At 46.2% G+C, this 16,931-nt stretch overlaps 1 protein-coding gene across 3 annotated transcripts in view; it reads right to left on the reverse strand.

The window, feature by feature from the left end:
* MYH11 (myosin heavy chain 11) overlaps positions 1-16,931 on the reverse strand; it is a 97,034-nt gene that overhangs the window by 57,537 nt on the left and 22,566 nt on the right. The window lies entirely within an intron of this gene.

Consider the following 16,931-nt stretch of genomic DNA (forward strand, 5'->3'; position numbering starts at 1 on the left):
ATTTTTTTTCCCCCCATGATGCAGGTGTATTCTTTTTCCCCCTCCTCCACTCCCCCCGCCCCTTCCTTAGAAACATCTGAGATTGGCCATAGCTGGAGATGGGAACCCTGGGTAGGGCTGACTGGTGCTCTGAGGAGGTACAGAGACTTCTCTTTATTACATGCCTGGCTGGTGGGTCTTGCTCACATGCTCAGGATTAAACTGATTATCAGATGTGGGGTTATGAAGGAATTTTCCTTCGGGACAGATTGGCAGGGACCTTGGGTGTGGTGTGGTTTTTTTCGTCCTCTGCAGCATGGGGATTGAATCACCCACTAGGACCAGCTGGGCATCTCTCTTGGAATCAATTCCCTGGCATTTGCAGGATCCTCAGACATTGCTGGCATCTTGGTCTCTCTACCTGTAGCACAAACAGTTTAGTCTCTTGAGGACTGAAGTGCTCTAGTCATTGGGCTCAATATAGAGGTAACTAGATGAAATATAATGGCCTGTGATTATACAAGAGGTCAGACACTAGATGATCTAATGGTTCCTTCTGGCCTTAAGCTCTAGGACTATTATTCTGTAGCACCCACTGGCTCTGCAGCTCCCATCCACTGGAAACTGCGGCCAATGGGAGCTGCAGGGGCAGCGCCTGAGGGTGGAGGCAGTGTGCAGAGCCACCTGCTGCGCCTCTGCCTAGGAGCCACCTCCTGCACCCAAACGCCCTCCCGGAGCCCACACTCAGCACCCCCTCTAGAGCCCCAACCCCCTGCTGGCCCCGCACCAACCAGACTATAAACCGGCATTTCAATGAAGATCAGAAATGCTGGTTTATAGAGCTTTCTGGTTGGTGAAGTGATAGATAAAACAGCTTTTACTGTATATACAGTACTATTCTGATTGCCCACAAAGTCTCTGTACAGAGTTTAACACGTCGTTGGTTTAGCACCAAGGTAGGCCCTTATCAATGGACACTTCCTAATAAACTTAGGGCCAAATCCTAAAGTCTTTTCCCAGTTTCAATTTATTCTTTACTCAGGCAAAACTTCCATTAAGGTCAATGGGAGTTTTGCCTATGTAAAGGCTTCAGAATCTGGCCTATATAAATTTTTACTGTAAATTCTAAGAGCTAGCTATGTTCGCACTGAGTAGGACCCTTACTCTGTGAGTAGCCATTGATTTTTAGGGGGAATGCTTGCAGAGTAACATACTGCTTAGCATGAATTAGGATCTCTGAATCTGGTCATAAAACAGTAGCTTACAGAAACAAAACATGATGATGATGATATGCTGCAGTCCAACATAAAAATATTTTTAAAATGAGCAATTTCTGAGACCAAATTAGTTCTTAATTCAGTTTCTCAAAATCGAGCAGTTTTCCTGCTCACCATAGATTTGTGCTTTATTGCAAGGAAGTTATTTGTCAGATTCTACATAGCCAGTTATAAGCTGTCAAATAACAAAATTACAGGAAAAAGTGGATAGCAATTTTTAGATTCCTGGAGGTGTAGCACTCAATATTTTTTAGAGACCTGTGACATTTTGATAGAATCATTTGACATTGCTAGTAGAAACTGGCTTGTTTTAACTATGGGAAATCATCTTCTCATTTAGGAAGACAAATTATCATGCAATAAAAGTATATTTATAGGATTGTGTACCTAGTGCATGAATCTGTCTTCAAGACTTCTCTTTAAACATTTTGTAGCCTGTGACGGGGTTCCCAGCATGTAACCTGAACTGTGGGACTGCTGAGCCCTCTGTCCCACCAACCTTGGCTCTGTCTCACGCTGCAACACTGTTGGCAAGCTACAAACCTCTGGCAGGTATTGTACACTGAAATCCCCAGTCAGGAACACACCCAACTGAGTTACATGAATGCTTCTCCCAGCCACTCATGAACTGTCTTACACTGGTCAGGCTTTTGACCAGGGCAAGTTCATTACCCAGTCTGCCCCTCCCTCGACTGGGAGAGGACACACACAAGCCCTTGTAAACTGAGCCCAGGACTTCAACCAAAACACACTGTTTTAGATGAAATATAAAACAGATGTATTGACTACAGAAAGATAGATTTTAAGTGATTATAAGTAGTAAGTGTAGAGATTAAAGTTGGTTACCTAAGAAATAAAAGTAAATTTGCAGTCTGAGTTCTATAATCTAAACATGACTTGAATCAAGTAGTGTCTCACCCTGATAGATGGTACAAACAGGACACAGATCTTCAGTACACAGGCTGGAACTCTCCTCCAGCCCAGAACAACCCTCCCTAGTTCAAAGTCTTTGTCCTCAAGATATGTTTCCAGGTGTTTGAGTTGTGAGGGGAATGAAGCAAGTCATGATGTCACTTACCCTGAGTTTTTTATTATATATATAATTTTCCAGTTTGCTGGAAAGATCTATGCTTGTGACACGGCAGTCTGCCCCCATTGGTCAAGCATTGTCTATGTGATCTCTCTTAGAGGTCTTCTGGGATGGTCATTGAGAAAGTGGATTCCCTTTAATGGGCCATCAGCACATCTGGCTACTCCATTTTTGTACCTGAAAGGTTGGTTGTGGGTGTTCCCAACCTCACAACATATTTCAGTAACACATATATAGCAAAACTTCCTAACTTCACATACACTGATAGCACATACAATCCACCAGGACATTAATGTTCAACAGATCAATCTTTCAAAATTATACCTCACAAGGCATACTTTGTACAAAACATGTCAATTATATGACAGTGATAAATATGGGGGTTACAGGGTATTGTTTTGAGGTACAGAATGCTGCACATCCCCTCTAATTGTGTATGCTTTGCTACTAAGTTACCAACACTGAGTGCTAATTAATATCATATCTAATTAATCAAAGCTTTCTGTACTAATATATACATATTTAAAAAAAAAAAGTGGCAAAATAGGGTGAATTTGGCCTCTTAAATTTGCAGGATTCTAAACTGACTTCCAGATCACAAGTCTAGAAAAGGTTGTGGTTGATTTTACTTCATCATAAAATGATATTAAGAGCCTGCTCCCGTTCCTTCAATGGTGCAGGATCAGATCCTACAACAATAATAGTCCTTTTCTTCATTGAAAATTCATGCTGTAAGTAGCGTACTTTAAAAGCTTTAGTTTGTACATTGGTACAAACTAAATAGCTACATTTATTTTACTAAGAAGTTGGTTACCAAAAGGTAATATGATCGGGTCCTCTCCAAACACTTTTGACCAGGGGAGTAGGGAGCCATCTTCATTGGACTAAAACTTTCTAAGTAGGGCTGAGTTGGGCTTCTTTTAAGTTCGAATTTTTGCTAAAAAGAGAGCCTGTTGTGCGTAAACGGAAGCATTTGGTATAAAACCAGAACAGTAACTCCTAGATACAGAGCTTCCAATGAAATTTCTGAGCCCTGGGGACATGAGAAAATACTGGGATGGGTAAGGGAGCCCAAGATTTTCTAACCACCTCTTTTCTTATCCATTTCTGCTCTTGTTCTTCTCCTTGTTTTTCCTTCTCTCTGTCCTTCAATTGCTAAACAGCAGCACTTAAATCTACCTTTTAGTGGTGTCCTGCTCTCAGTAAAGTGTGTCCCTCACTCGCCATTGACTGTTCCCTCTGCTCTCTCGATACTGTTATCAACCATGATTATTACAGTAGTGTCTGAGGGCCACCAAGAGTGGGGCCCCATTTTGTCAAGCACTGCACAAATAGAGTAGCAGATTATCCCTTCCACAGAGAGCTTATGGTCTAAATAGACAAGACAGACACAGGCTGGGGGAAGGAGTAGAACACACCAGCTAAGTGAACGTGTGATGGCAGCAAACATCATGTTGGTTCCACAATTATTTGGGTGGGTGAAGGGGGTTAGTAAGGAGGGGATAAGCTAAATACACATAGAAAGGAAGGGGGTATGGGGCAACAGAGAAGAAGGTGAAGAGGGTCAGGTAGGTGAAGGGACTATGAGGCAGTGGGTTGGAGCAAGCAGCTACTCAGCACAGGGCAGAGACAGTCCAGTCAAAACTGTAGAAAGTTCTCTGAATGTCCAGAGGCCCTTGCTTTGGCTGCTTCTGCATCTATCAGCCAAAGACTTTGGCTGGGTCCTCTCCATGGTTTTCCGCTAAGACTGCCTGTGGGTGGGGGAGCAGGGCAGGGGAGGCACCACCTGGGTCCCAGTGTCCACAGAGTGTGTGCAGGGGGTCTTGCCTACACAGTTCTGGGTCCTGGGGGTGCAGCAGTCCCTGCTTTGACTGCTTCTGCTTATACAAGCTAGAGTCTGGCTAACCCAAGCAGACTGTAACCTCTGGGTGTTCTTTTACTGCCCTGATGAACATCACCAGAAATGTCCTGCATCCCCACCTCTGCTCTGGGTGTAATTTGTGTCAGTCAGAGGGCGCAAAGCAGAGACCATACAGCAGCTCAGGCTTCTCAGAGGCACACTGCATACGCTAGCATCGGTGTGTATGTCAACACCTGAGTTGGAGTGTTGTGAGAAGAGACTTATTGGCATGGAGGGGAACTTGCACAAGGCACCCATAGAATTCTGCTTTTGTCAGTAAGCAGCACAAGATCACTCACATGCATTGGCCCCCAGGATTTATCCCCAACTTCCCCTCCTCCCACCTGGCAGCCATACAAAGTCATTCCGCTTTCAGCTCCATCTCATTGATCCATGCAGTCTCCGAATCCTGCTAATCCTCTTACTGACAAACTAATTGTGAACATGCATGAACAGAGGTTTCCAAAGGTACTTTACACCAATAGATGACACATCAGCTGTTCTAACAAATGGCAAAAGTAGGGTTACCATATGTCCGGTTTTTCCTGGACATGTCTGGCTTTTCGGTAATCAAACCCCCGTCTGGGGGGAATTTCCAAAAAGCCGAACATGTCCGGGAAAAATACTCCCAGCTTTGCCGGCATCCCTGGTTTACCTTAGAGTGAGCTCCAGCGACTGCTGCTGCTCCCTGACTCCTCAGCTGTGTAAGAGCCAAGCTGCCCGTGTGCTACCGGCTTCGGGCAGCCCCCATGCCTCCGGATCCTGCACCCCCGGAGCCCGGGAGGGGAAGTACCCAGACAGGGGTCCAGGGTCTGGAGGCATGGGGGCTGCCCAGCAAACCATGAAGCCGGTAGCGCTCGGGCAGCTGTTTCGCATGGCTGGGAGGGAGGAGGGGGAATGCGGGGACTTTGGCGAAGGGGCGGAGTTGGAGTGGGGAAGGGGCCCGGTGGAGTGTCCTTTTTTTTTTTTTTTTTAAATATGGTAACCCTAGCAAAAGTTAGGATGAACAAAGCCAGGAAGCCCGTTAAGAGCCATCCTTTCCTTTGAACTGATGGTCAGACCCCAACATGTCTTGTCCTTCAAATAATGTCTCATTTACTTTTTAGAATTATCCATTTTGGTTGCTATTTCTGCCGTGGACAGCGAGCAGGCATTCTGCCGCGGATAGCGAGCAGGCATCGTCCTTAGGCATACGCGGCTGCGTAGGGCACCTGAAAATTTGGGGCACCACTGGGTCTTAATGTCCAGCCTCCTGCCACTTCCTATCCCTGTTCTGACCCTTCCTGAAGGCTCCCACCGCAACTGGCTGCTGCAGCCTGGTGAATCTTCCAGCCTGCCAGACCTATTAACACAACATTGAAGCTGTTAAAGAGCCATTCAAGTGGTAATGAAGCCATTTAACAGGCATTTGCCAACCCCCAGGTATATACTGTCAGTTTACGAATTTACTGACCAAAACAGTTGTGCATTACTGTAATATTTATTCAGAACACGTTAGTCTACAGGACCTTCATTTAAAATTTGCTTTAAAATATTTCATTAGTGAGTTGGTGAAGATTATAAAATCACATCCCTAAAAAAAAAAAAAAAATCCTTGCATAGATTTTTAGATGCACAATCATCTTTAGCCATAAATGCTTGGATCTTCAGACACATAGTTTTTTAAATAAATCCTTCAGAAGACCACCCTTATCTAAAATACTCAATTTAATTACTATAGTAAAAAAAACTTGCTTCCAAAGTCTTCCTGTCCATCCCTTTCTCCCTTCACCAGCCCCCCCGCCTGGTGAAGAGAGCCCTTAAAAGGACAACACCCCTTTCCTTCTAGATAGCTGGACAAAGAGTTTCCCTTCCTTTACTTCTGACTATCTGATGAACTAGTTTTAAGAGAACCCTCCAGCAAAATCAGTACCTAGTAAGATATAAAATCCTTTATTATGCCTAAAATCTTTGGAAACATATTTTTTAAAGTTGATGAAATTTCATAAACGTGTCTATTGTTATGGAGATCACACAAAGTAAATTAGTGTTCCCTTTTTCTAAAAGTAGTGAACATTGTTATGAACACACTAAACCTCTGTGACTGATTTAATTTAAAATAATGTCTGTGTTTCAGTGAGTTAAAAATGTAGTAATCTGGAATAATTATTTTATGAAGGTTTTAAGAGTACATTTTAAAATATAAAATGAGCTTAGAAATACTGATTACAAAAATGTAAAACAGAGAAGAGCTGCATCATGTATTCCATAATATTTAATGTTGTATTCAGCAGGATACAGCTGACTCACCCTTACTACAAAATTTTTGCAAATAAATCTGACAAACTGCAGGGCATATTAAAAAACCAGTGACTGACATTTTTTATTCCCAAAGTTAGTGCTTTTAATTAGGTCCCTTCTGCATGTCCAGTCTTCGCCATCTGGCATGCAGTGGAAAACATGATTCATTTTCTTTAGAAAGAAATTGCAGAAGTGTTTCTCACTCGCTCCCCTTCCGTCCTCTTCCCCCTCCCTCCCCCCAATGTCATTTGCTTCATTTGGGTTCAGGGATTTGGCTGGAAGGGGGTGAGCAGAGTGGGGGAGGGAAACAGTGGGGAGAGGGCAGGGCCTTGGAGGAGTGGGGCGGGACCTGGGGCGGAGCAGGAGTGGAGTATGGGTGGGGCCACAGGCAGAAGAGGTGGACTGGGTACAGGGGTGGCTCTGTTTTTTTTACCGTCCCAAGCATGGCAGTCAGGCGGCTTTCGGCAGCGCGGATCATGCAGATTTGGCGGCATGCTTGCGGGAGGTCCGCCGGTGCCGCGCCTTCAGCATCCCCGCAGCTGAATTGCAGCCAAAACCGCAGCACTGTCGGACCTCCCGCAGGCATGCCACCAAAGGCTGCCTGACTGCCACCCTCACAGCGACTGACAGGGCGCCCCCCGCGGCTTGCCACCACAGGCACGTGCTTACTGCGCTGGTGCCTGGAGCCGCCCCTGGCTGGGGAGCTAGTCTCCCCAAGCGGCAGTTTCACCTACCACCCATGACAGCAGGTAAGAGCAGGTTGGCTCCCACACACTGCAGTCTCCTTAGGCAGGGGCCATATTCACCGACTTGGTATCATTTGCTGCCTCGTCCCTCTCCCCCACCATCCCTCCTGGGATGTGAGCCCGGGCTGCCACCGGGCATAGGAGCACCAGTTTAATAATACTGCATAGGGCTCCATAAATCCTAAGGATGGCCCTGCTAGCGAGAATACTTATATTCACTGCCCTGTTGTGAGAATACTTATATGTGTGCTTAACTTTACTCATGCAAGTAGTGCGACTTGAGGGTACTACTCATCCAAGTACTTCAAGTGCATATGTGTTTATAGGATCTGGGCCTGTGTTTTTAAAAAAAAAAAAAATCCAAAATTTTTCTTCCAGGGCCCAATATCCTTTTGGTTCATAGCCCTTTGTTCTTGGATTTGACATTAACTCAAATCTTGCTATAATCATCCTCAGTATTCCCTTTAGAATTTTGGAGACTTTATTTGTCTCCTCTTGGGGGGCACAGAGGAACATTTGGGGGGGCGGGTGCTGGGGCCCAGGCCAGCCCCTAGGAGGGGGGGGGAGGGAGTGCCACAGGGCCACCCAGCTCTGGTCCTGGCCCTGACCTTGGCTCTTGGTCCTGGCTGCCGGCCCCATGCCTGAGGCTCCAGCCCCACCCCCAGTTGTGCCATCAGCCCCCTTACCCCATCCACAGCTGTGGCTGTGGGGTGTGTATGTTCATGTGTTCATGTGTGCATGCGCACAAAGACAGGGATAAGGGGAGGGCACAAGGTAAAAAGTTTGGGGACTACTGCCCCAAAATCATCCCCACCCCTACCAATCTTTCTGAAAACCCAAATTGTTTTCTCTAGAAGCTATTGGGCTGTTTTATTGATATGCCTTCAGTCTGCTTGTAACTCTTGTGTGCCCCCTGGATCGCAATAGACCAGCTAGTTCTGCTTAATCACAAACATGATCTGATGGTTTTTCACAAGGAAGCAGTAAGTTGGCAGCTTTACCATAAAAGGAGAAAACAGACTGAAGCTGTGATCAGACACTGGCTTCTTTACATTTATACTGGCTACACTGCCTAAAGGGGATGTGTCTGATGCAGTCCCATGGAAGTTACAGCAGGAAGATGGCTTTTCATAGCAGCCCCCTTTCACCATTTTAACTTATATGAATATAATTAAAACTTTAAAGGTGCAAGTTTCCTTCCTCCCTCTTCCCCCACTTATTAACTAGTTTATTTTCTTTTGTTATTTTTAACCCAAGCTTTCAAAGCAAATCAGCTTTTAAAATTGTTTATTTCATGGCTTTTTACATAAAAGAAACAAGGTTCCTGACTTGGCAGGAGGCTGTAATAGATCCTCTTCATCTCTGATTCTTATGGACAGAGCCTTCACACCAATATGCAAACTTTATCCCAATTGTTACTGCTACGCTACCCAAGCTGGCTTTGCACATCTGCATTGACCAATACTACTAAACTGACATCGGATTCCCCCTGTGTTTAAGTCCAATCGCCTTTTGGTGGGGGTGGGGAAGTGATAACACTTGTGTGATGTATGTAGCTATGTAACTGTAAGGCTGTTTTCTATGTACTGCATCTTTAAGTGTAAGGTTAACTTGATTGTTTGTCTGCAAGGACATTCAATATTGCATAGTTCAACTCTGTAGAGACAGTGCTGTCTCATGGAGACTTTATTTATGTTCTTTCTTTCATTTCGATTAAAGGAAACAAAGTCAAGAGCAGAAGAAGTTCATGGCTGCTCTCTACAGTGATAGACTTGGCATGTTTCTGCCTTATTTGAGCAGAGCCAGAGTGTGTACCATGAATTCGTCTACTTGTGCATACAGAGACAAAATGGCTACATTCACCATTAGTGGCAGTGGGGAAATCAGAAAATTGCTTCCCTCCAGTTCCACTGCCAGAAGAGAAAATCTTGCAAGACTGTTTTGCAAATCTGAGCAGAGTCTTAACAGCACAGTGCTTCAAGCACCCACTTGTGCTTAGGGGCAGCCAATGAGCACTTGATTCATAGTTCGGAACACTTTTCAAATTCACAAGACGTCTGATATCAAATGGGCAATGAGAGAAGTAGAAAGCATTTTGAAAGGTCCCATCAGTGACATAGATCTGCTTCTCTGCCATACAATACTTATCTCCCCTCCCACACACACTTTTACCTGGGTAAATTTTGACTGTTCAACTATTAGTACACTGGACTGTGAAGTGAAGCAATGTTACAGCATCTGGCTCCTGGCCTGCTTTGTGTTCTATCCTGTCAGTACAGTACTTTATTCACCTGAGTGTATTCGTTTCCCCCCTCCATTATAAAGAGCAGGTCACTTGAATCTTTGATGCACTGCCACAAATTGCATTAACACTCACTAAGAGCTCACCAAAAGAGCACAGGGGTGGGAGGGGAAGGAAGAGAGGCTAAAACAGATTGAGTGGATAATGCATTCAGCTCAAGAGGTGCATTTCTTTGTCTCAGGCTATGTCTACACTACACAGCTTTTAATGACAGGGCCGACAGTGCGCTGTTCACACTGGCACTTGTCAAGGCAAAACTTTTGTCTTTCGGGAGTGGTGGGTTAAACACCTCTGAAAGACAAAAGTTTTGTTCTTCAATTGCCAGCGTAGATATAGCCTTAGATTGTACTGGGGTTTTACCTGCAGTTCTAAAGATGCTTGGGCAGAAGAGTATCCATCTGTGAGCAGCGCCGTATTATTGCCTAGGCTGACAAATTTGCAGGGGCGGAAGCTCCTCTTCGCGCCCTGCCCCTCTGCTCCAGCTCACCTCCGCCTCCTCTGCAAGCGTGCCACGGCATCCTGTTTCTCTCTCCTCCCAGCGCTTGCGCCGCGAAACAGCTGTTTCGCTGGGCAGGGTGGGAGGGGGGAGGAGGGAGAATGCCGCGCGCTGGGGGAAGAGGCAGGGGCGGAGATTTGGGGAAGGGATCCAATAGAGGAGGGGAGGGGGCGGAGTTGGGGCGGGAACTTTGGGGAGGGGGTTGGAAGGGGGGCGGGAAAGGGCAGAGTTCGGGCGGGGCCGGGGCAGCCATTATTTCCCGGCATAGGGGCGGCAAAATTATTAATCCGCCACTGTCTGTGAGATGGCAGGATAAACAAGGGGGGGGGGTGAGGCAAAGATACCATCACTGTTAGCTGATAAACATTGTAGAAAGATGTAAATAGATTAGGAGCCCCTTATCACAGGGGTGGGCAAAATACGGCCCAGGAGCCGCACCCAGTCCTTCAGACGTTTTAATCTGGCCCTCGAGCTTGTGCCGGGGCGCGGAGTCCAGGGCTTGACCTGCTCTGGCACTCCAGCCGGGGAGCAGTGATGAGGGCTTGCCCTGCTCCGCGCGGCTCCCACAAACAGCAGCATGTCCTCCCTAAGCTCCTATGTGAAGGGGCAGCCAGGAGGCTCTGCACGCTGCCCCTGCCCCAAGCACTGCCTCTGCAGCTCCCATTGGCCAGGAACCACGGCCAATGGGAGCTGCAGGGGTGGTGCCTGCGGATGGGGCAGTGCACAGAGCCGCCTGGCCACGCCTCCGTGTAGGGGGGGAGATGCCTCTGCTTCCGGAAGCTGTTTGAGGTAAGCGCCACCCAGAGTCTGCACCCCTGATCCCCCTATGGCCCAACCCCCTGCCCCAGCCCTGATCCCCCTCCTGCCCTCTGAACCCCTCGGTCCCAGCCCAGAGTATCTTCCTGCATCCCCAACCCCTCATGCCCAGACCCACCCCAGAGCCCACGCCCCCAGCCGGACACCTCACCCCCTTCTGCCCCCAGTCCCCAATTTCGTGAGCATTCATGGCCTGCCATATAATTTCCATACCCAGATGTGGCCCTTGGGCCAAAAATTTTCCACCCCTGCCTTATCAGAATCATAACTCTTTGCACACTGATACTGTTTCTCATTCAAAGATCTCCTCTGTGATTATTAATGGATAGAGCCACAACATGCCCTGTGAGGTATTAAGTATTATTATGTCCATTAAATTTATGAGGAAAGAGGGGCGCTCAAAGGTGAAGTGATTGGGCCCGAGTCACACTGCCAGTGACAGATGGTGCTAGACTGATTAGTCAAGACTCCCAGTCCCCCACTCTCAGAGGCAGAGCTAATAGATACGATTTTCAACATCACCTCTGGGATTTAGGTGCTCAACTCCCAGTGAAGTTAATGGGAATTGTGTCTATCTCCTAGTCAACATCTCTTTACACTTCCCCCTCGTTTGAATACACATTTGTGTGGGTGTTGGGCAGGTACCCAAATATTTAAGCTCAGTTTTCCTTGGCTATGTTTTTGAGCATCAGAACAACTCAAAAATTTATCTCAGACCTCCTATCTGATGCCTAAATATGAACCGAACAAAGGGGGCGTGCCACTGGGATAGCTTAGCAAGGACCAAATGCATAATAGAAGAAGAGGTCTCTGCTTAGGTATTTGGATATGCTTTTACTCGGGCAACACTAAAAACTCTTGGGGGCAGATCCTCAGCCAGTGATGATGTCGTCATTCTGGTGACTTTCATGGAGCAATGGCAATTTACAGCAGTTGAGGATCTGCCCCCTTATGAAAGCAAAGTCCGTCAGCCCAGGATGAATGAGTGGATTGCCCTGGGCTATCTGTCCTGAGGAGGCGCTATTAAAGCACCGTTCTTCACACTTTATAAGCATAAAGATACTCTTGGTTTTTAAAGGACCCTATATGCCTGTTGACTAAGCACGATACTAAAACCTCACCAGGAAAACATGCAGGGAGTCAGTGCTGCAATGCATGCTTTGCAAACATGATTTTCTGTTTACACTCCAGCGGTAAACATCTTTGTTCAAACCCCATATTTGCCTGTGCGTGTCCATGTGTGCATACACTTTATATATACATCTCTAGCTCACCCGCAACTCTCACTGAAATGCACTTTCACCACTCCAACCGGGCGTAAAGTCTGGCAGAATCAATGGAGATATTTTGAGGTTGGATTTGGATAGGTGTGCAAAGCACAAACAGACAAAAGCACAGTTTTTAAAGCATCAAAAGCAGCTGGGGGGCTCTCTGAAATGGAGAGAATCCAAAATGCCATTTACAAGTAAATAAAATAAGAAGAGTGTGGGTGTCCTGGGCTTGTGACAAGATCTCATGGGACTATTCCTCCTTTGAACTGCTGCGGTGTAGGGTTAGAGTGTTACAGACAGTGAAAGTACATCCAGTTAAAGACTCCTCTTAGGCTCGTCTCATGTACTCTTCCCCCTTTTTCTCTCTCCCACTCCTCTTCTTCCTCTCTGCTGTCAAGAAGGGTCACTTTCAAAGAAGTACATTAATCACATTGCCACAACAACAGAGATCCCCTCAGAACTGGTGCCAGCAATAGGAGTCCAAAAAGGAAAGGGTCAGCAAACAAGGAATTCTATTTGCCATTTTTTAAAAAAAAACACCACAACTCCTAAAACGCCACCACTCAAACAGGAAACACAGGAACAAACCAAAGCCCTCCAAGGTAAAATCTGTGAGATGAGCACGTTGCAATCTCTCAACGGCAAGTGAATTTCAGGAAGATGGAGGAGGGTGGGGAGGTAGCTGGGAAAAGCAAGAGTGAAGATGCTCTGTAAGCCCATGGGCTATCTCACCAGCTCAGGAAAGAACCGATGCAGGCCCAAGTCTGTTTCAGGTCCTTGCCTCAGGGCACAGTTTTTTGGTTAAAACTGATAAGTAACACTAAAACCAAAGTAATTCCCCTGCCCTACCTGGGCTGTAATCTCCAGAGGCTTTTCCCTTGCCCATCTCTCCCGGGAAAGAGGAAACCACTTCCTTAAACCCCTGTTGGATCATATGTCAGCCAGATCCTTGCTGTTTTACCTTGTAACAACCTTCCTATGGAGCAAAGGCACCATTCCAGTCAGGAGCTAATTTGTGGCCGGTGGTGGTGAAATTGTGAGAGAGGCACTGATGCCTGGCCTTCATCCTTCTCACACGCCTCTCTTCTTTCACCTCAGTGCATAACCTGACTGAGTTTCTAGCTCTAGCCACTACACAGCACTGCATCCCTAATGTCAAGGGGTGGTTCTGAAACAGTACGGACTGGATATGGCATCAATTTATACTGAATGGGTTACTCTACCATGGTTATGCTATTCTGGAAAGAGACTTCCCTGATCTCATTAAGTTAGATTCCAGCATCTGACTCTTGTATGGTTATGCAATAAATTTGACTGTAAGAGGATTTTATATGCATGTGTTTATAAGAGTAACTGCTGCTATAATTAGGGGAGGGAGGCACGTTGTCCGTTGATATCTTCTCTGTGCACTACAGTGAAGTGTCAAAACCCGCTGCGCCGCATGTCAGACTGTGACCCTATCTTCCATTCCCACTCAGCTGAAGAAGCCAAAGTGGTTTCTAGATAAGAAAAGCAAATTGTGCATTCATCACATCAGCCACAAAGCTAACAACGGCTGATACAATATGGCACCTACTTGATTGTCCAGGATTTAAATAGGATTATATATATTTCTACATGCTCTGGCCAATGTCCAAAAGTGTAGATGTCTAAAGTTGAACACCTGAATCCATATTTAGGACCTAAGTAAGTGGCTTGATCTTCAGGAGTACAGAGCACTCACAGTTCCCACTGAAGTCAGAGGGAGCTGTGAGTGTTCACATCTTCTGGGGGGGGGGGGGGGGAATAATAATAATAATAAAATCAGGCTACTTACTTTGGTCCTAAATATGGATTCTGGGGCCTCACTTTAGGCCCCCAGTATCTGAAACTGTTGACCTATAGACAGCAGATGTATTTCCACATTAATATCCAACTACATTAAAATACCTTGCTAGGTATTTAAAGTCAGCTGAAGCCTGTTTATCTATGGTCAGTTAATATAGGCTGCAAGCAGAATCTAACATACTAATTGTAACCCACGCACCTCCTGGGTGTGGTGTTCTGTCCCATCTAGTGGTACCGAGACCACTTAGCGAGAGAGAGATTAATGAATCTGCTCTACAGCCTTAGCTAACAGCCATGTGGCTTTTAGCTCATGCCATTGAGGCTCATGCACTGAGCTCCAGAGGTCCCAGGTTCGATCCTAATAACCAGGGTCTGTTGGTGTTACATAATCACACAACAAAGCCAGTCTTATACAAGAGGAGCACTGCTTCTCATGGAAAAGCAGGAAATTAGCTTCCTTCATTATGTCTTGGGTAAGTCTTGTGAATGAAGCAATAGCCACCATTTATGATATTCCAGATTATTGGTTAAGGATGGGTAACTTTAATTTTTGATTCCTTATAATTAGCAACTAAGATCGCCAAGAATATTTCTCAAACAGTTACATTACAGAGAAGGCACAAATACAGCATCAGAACAATTCTTCTTGTAGTATTCCATAGAGTTTTGAATAAATTGACTACATAGGAAAATGACACACAAATAATACAGGGTGCAAAATGCTTTGCTGAGCCAGTTCCTCTGAATAGCAATCATATTTTTGTGTACACATGCATAAGCTTATTATACAAACAATATATTACAAAGAAATCAATACTTCACAGTAGCTCAGTTATTGGGCTGCAATACTGCTTAGTAAACATTCCTGGTTTGTTTTCCCAAGTCAAGCAAGCTCAGGGCCCAATCTGGGAGTTCTTGCTCAGGCAAAATTTGCCAGTGAGGACTGCAGGATTGGGCCCTTGACCTGCATTTTTCAACATCTTTCAATATCTAAATGCTCCCATCTCAAACAATCGGGGGAGAAAGAGTGCAGTTCATCTGAACTCCATTTTCTTGGACCACATTTGTGGCCAGTTCTGAGATAGTAGACCAATATGTCAACTTACCCTGTACCAGTGCAGTGTTATAAACTGATTGTTTTCTATTCCCCACCACCACCCAAAATCTGTTGTTCGTAGACTACAAGTTTTTAAATAAGGCTGTACAGATTTATATCGGAAAGCAACAAGATGAAATTCAGTAGCGACAAAATGCAAAGGACTACACTTATGAAGGAAGAATCAACTGCACAGAGACAAGATGGAGAATAACTGGCTAGGAGGTAGTACTGCTGAAAAGGATCTGGGTGTTCTAGTTGATCACAAACTGCATATGAGTCAATAATGTGATGAAGCTGCAAAAAATAGTCTAATCTCACTCTGGGGTGTATTAACAGGGTGTTATATGTCAGATATGGGAGTTCATTGTTCCACTCTACTCTGTAGTGGTGCGGCCTTAGCTGGAATATTGTGACCATTTTTGGCATCACACTTTAAGAAAGATGTGGACAAACAGGACTAGAAACTTAAAAGAAAAGAAGACTGAGGGGAGGATCTGATAACAGTCTTCAAATATGTTAAGGCAGCAGCCCCCAAACTTTTGAGGGTTGCACCCCCCCCCCTTGCCCCTGAGGGGAGACGGGAGCGGGTCTGGGGGGGCAGGGTGTGGCAAGCCTGGGGCTGCAGCTGGGGATGGGTGTGGAGCCAGGAGAGGGGCTGGGGTTGGGGGCAGGAGTGGAGCTGCAGCTGGGCTGTGGTGGGAGCCGGCAGCCGGGCCCGCAGCCAGGTGTGGCTCCTCTCCCGGCCCTACCCCCAGCCTCCGCCCTGGGCTGGGAATGGACCACAGCCAGCAGTTGAGGCTAGGGGAGGGGGCAGGTGCTGGGACAGGAGCTGGGGAAGGAGCCAGGTGTGGGAGCAGGCCCAGAGCAAAGCTGGTGGTGGGGAGGGGATGGGTGGTGCTCCCTCTCTGCCCCGCTGCGGGGCTGTCCTGGGCCCTGCCGCACCCCCCTTGATGTTCCTCCATGCCCTGTAGGGGCACGCCTTACAGGTGGGGGACCTCTGTGTTAAAGGCTGTTATAAGGAAGACAGGAATCAACTGTTCTAACTGCAAGGATCGTTAAGTACGGGAATAGGCTTCCCAGGGAGGTTGTGGAATCCCCATAATGGGAGCTTTTTAAGAAGAGGTTAGACAAGCACCTGTCAGGGATGGCCTAGGTTTACTTGGTCCCACTTCAGCATGGGGTGGGGAGAATGGGCTAGATGACCTCTTGAGGCCCCATCCAATCCTTTATTTCTATGATAAAACGACAACAGCACAAGTGGGAGGAGGTACGTTACCTCGAAAGTCTCTTCCACATTACTTTTTGGGTCTGATCCTGCAGCTCTTTATTGTTAGAAGGTTGATTGCATCCTTGATGCCGAAGATAGGACCCCAGCTCCAAAAGGTGAGAATGCAACCAAATGATAGTCACCAAGACGTTACTGGATTTCACTTGGCTTTACTCTACTGCAGCGCGCGCACAGCAACTCTGACGAGGAGTCAGCAAAACTTAGCAGCTAGCCTTGCAATAGTCTCCATTGGTACAAAGGGAGTTTTTTCCATGCCCGTATTTGCCAAAACTATTTGCTTGACTTTAAACCCTGCCCACATGCCTCCACTCAGAGTGGTGAATGGATTGTTTTTCCTTTTTGAGTCACATAATGTTCATGGACCGCAATTCCTGCCAAAGAATTCCTCGGGAAGTTTTAGAAAGCCCACGTTACTTTTCTGTAATTGAAGAGAGCTATAAATCTTCTGACTGTGCTCCTTTCCTAGCTGGAATAAACGTTTATAACAATCATTTTCTGTTGCTGCTCAGGGATTTCTAAATTTTATAAACATTGCTAAGCCAGGATATTTTCCAGCCTTA

Source organism: Malaclemys terrapin, chromosome 10, assembly GCF_027887155.1.
Source record: "Malaclemys terrapin pileata isolate rMalTer1 chromosome 10, rMalTer1.hap1, whole genome shotgun sequence".
NCBI lineage: Eukaryota > Metazoa > Chordata > Testudines > Emydidae > Malaclemys > Malaclemys terrapin.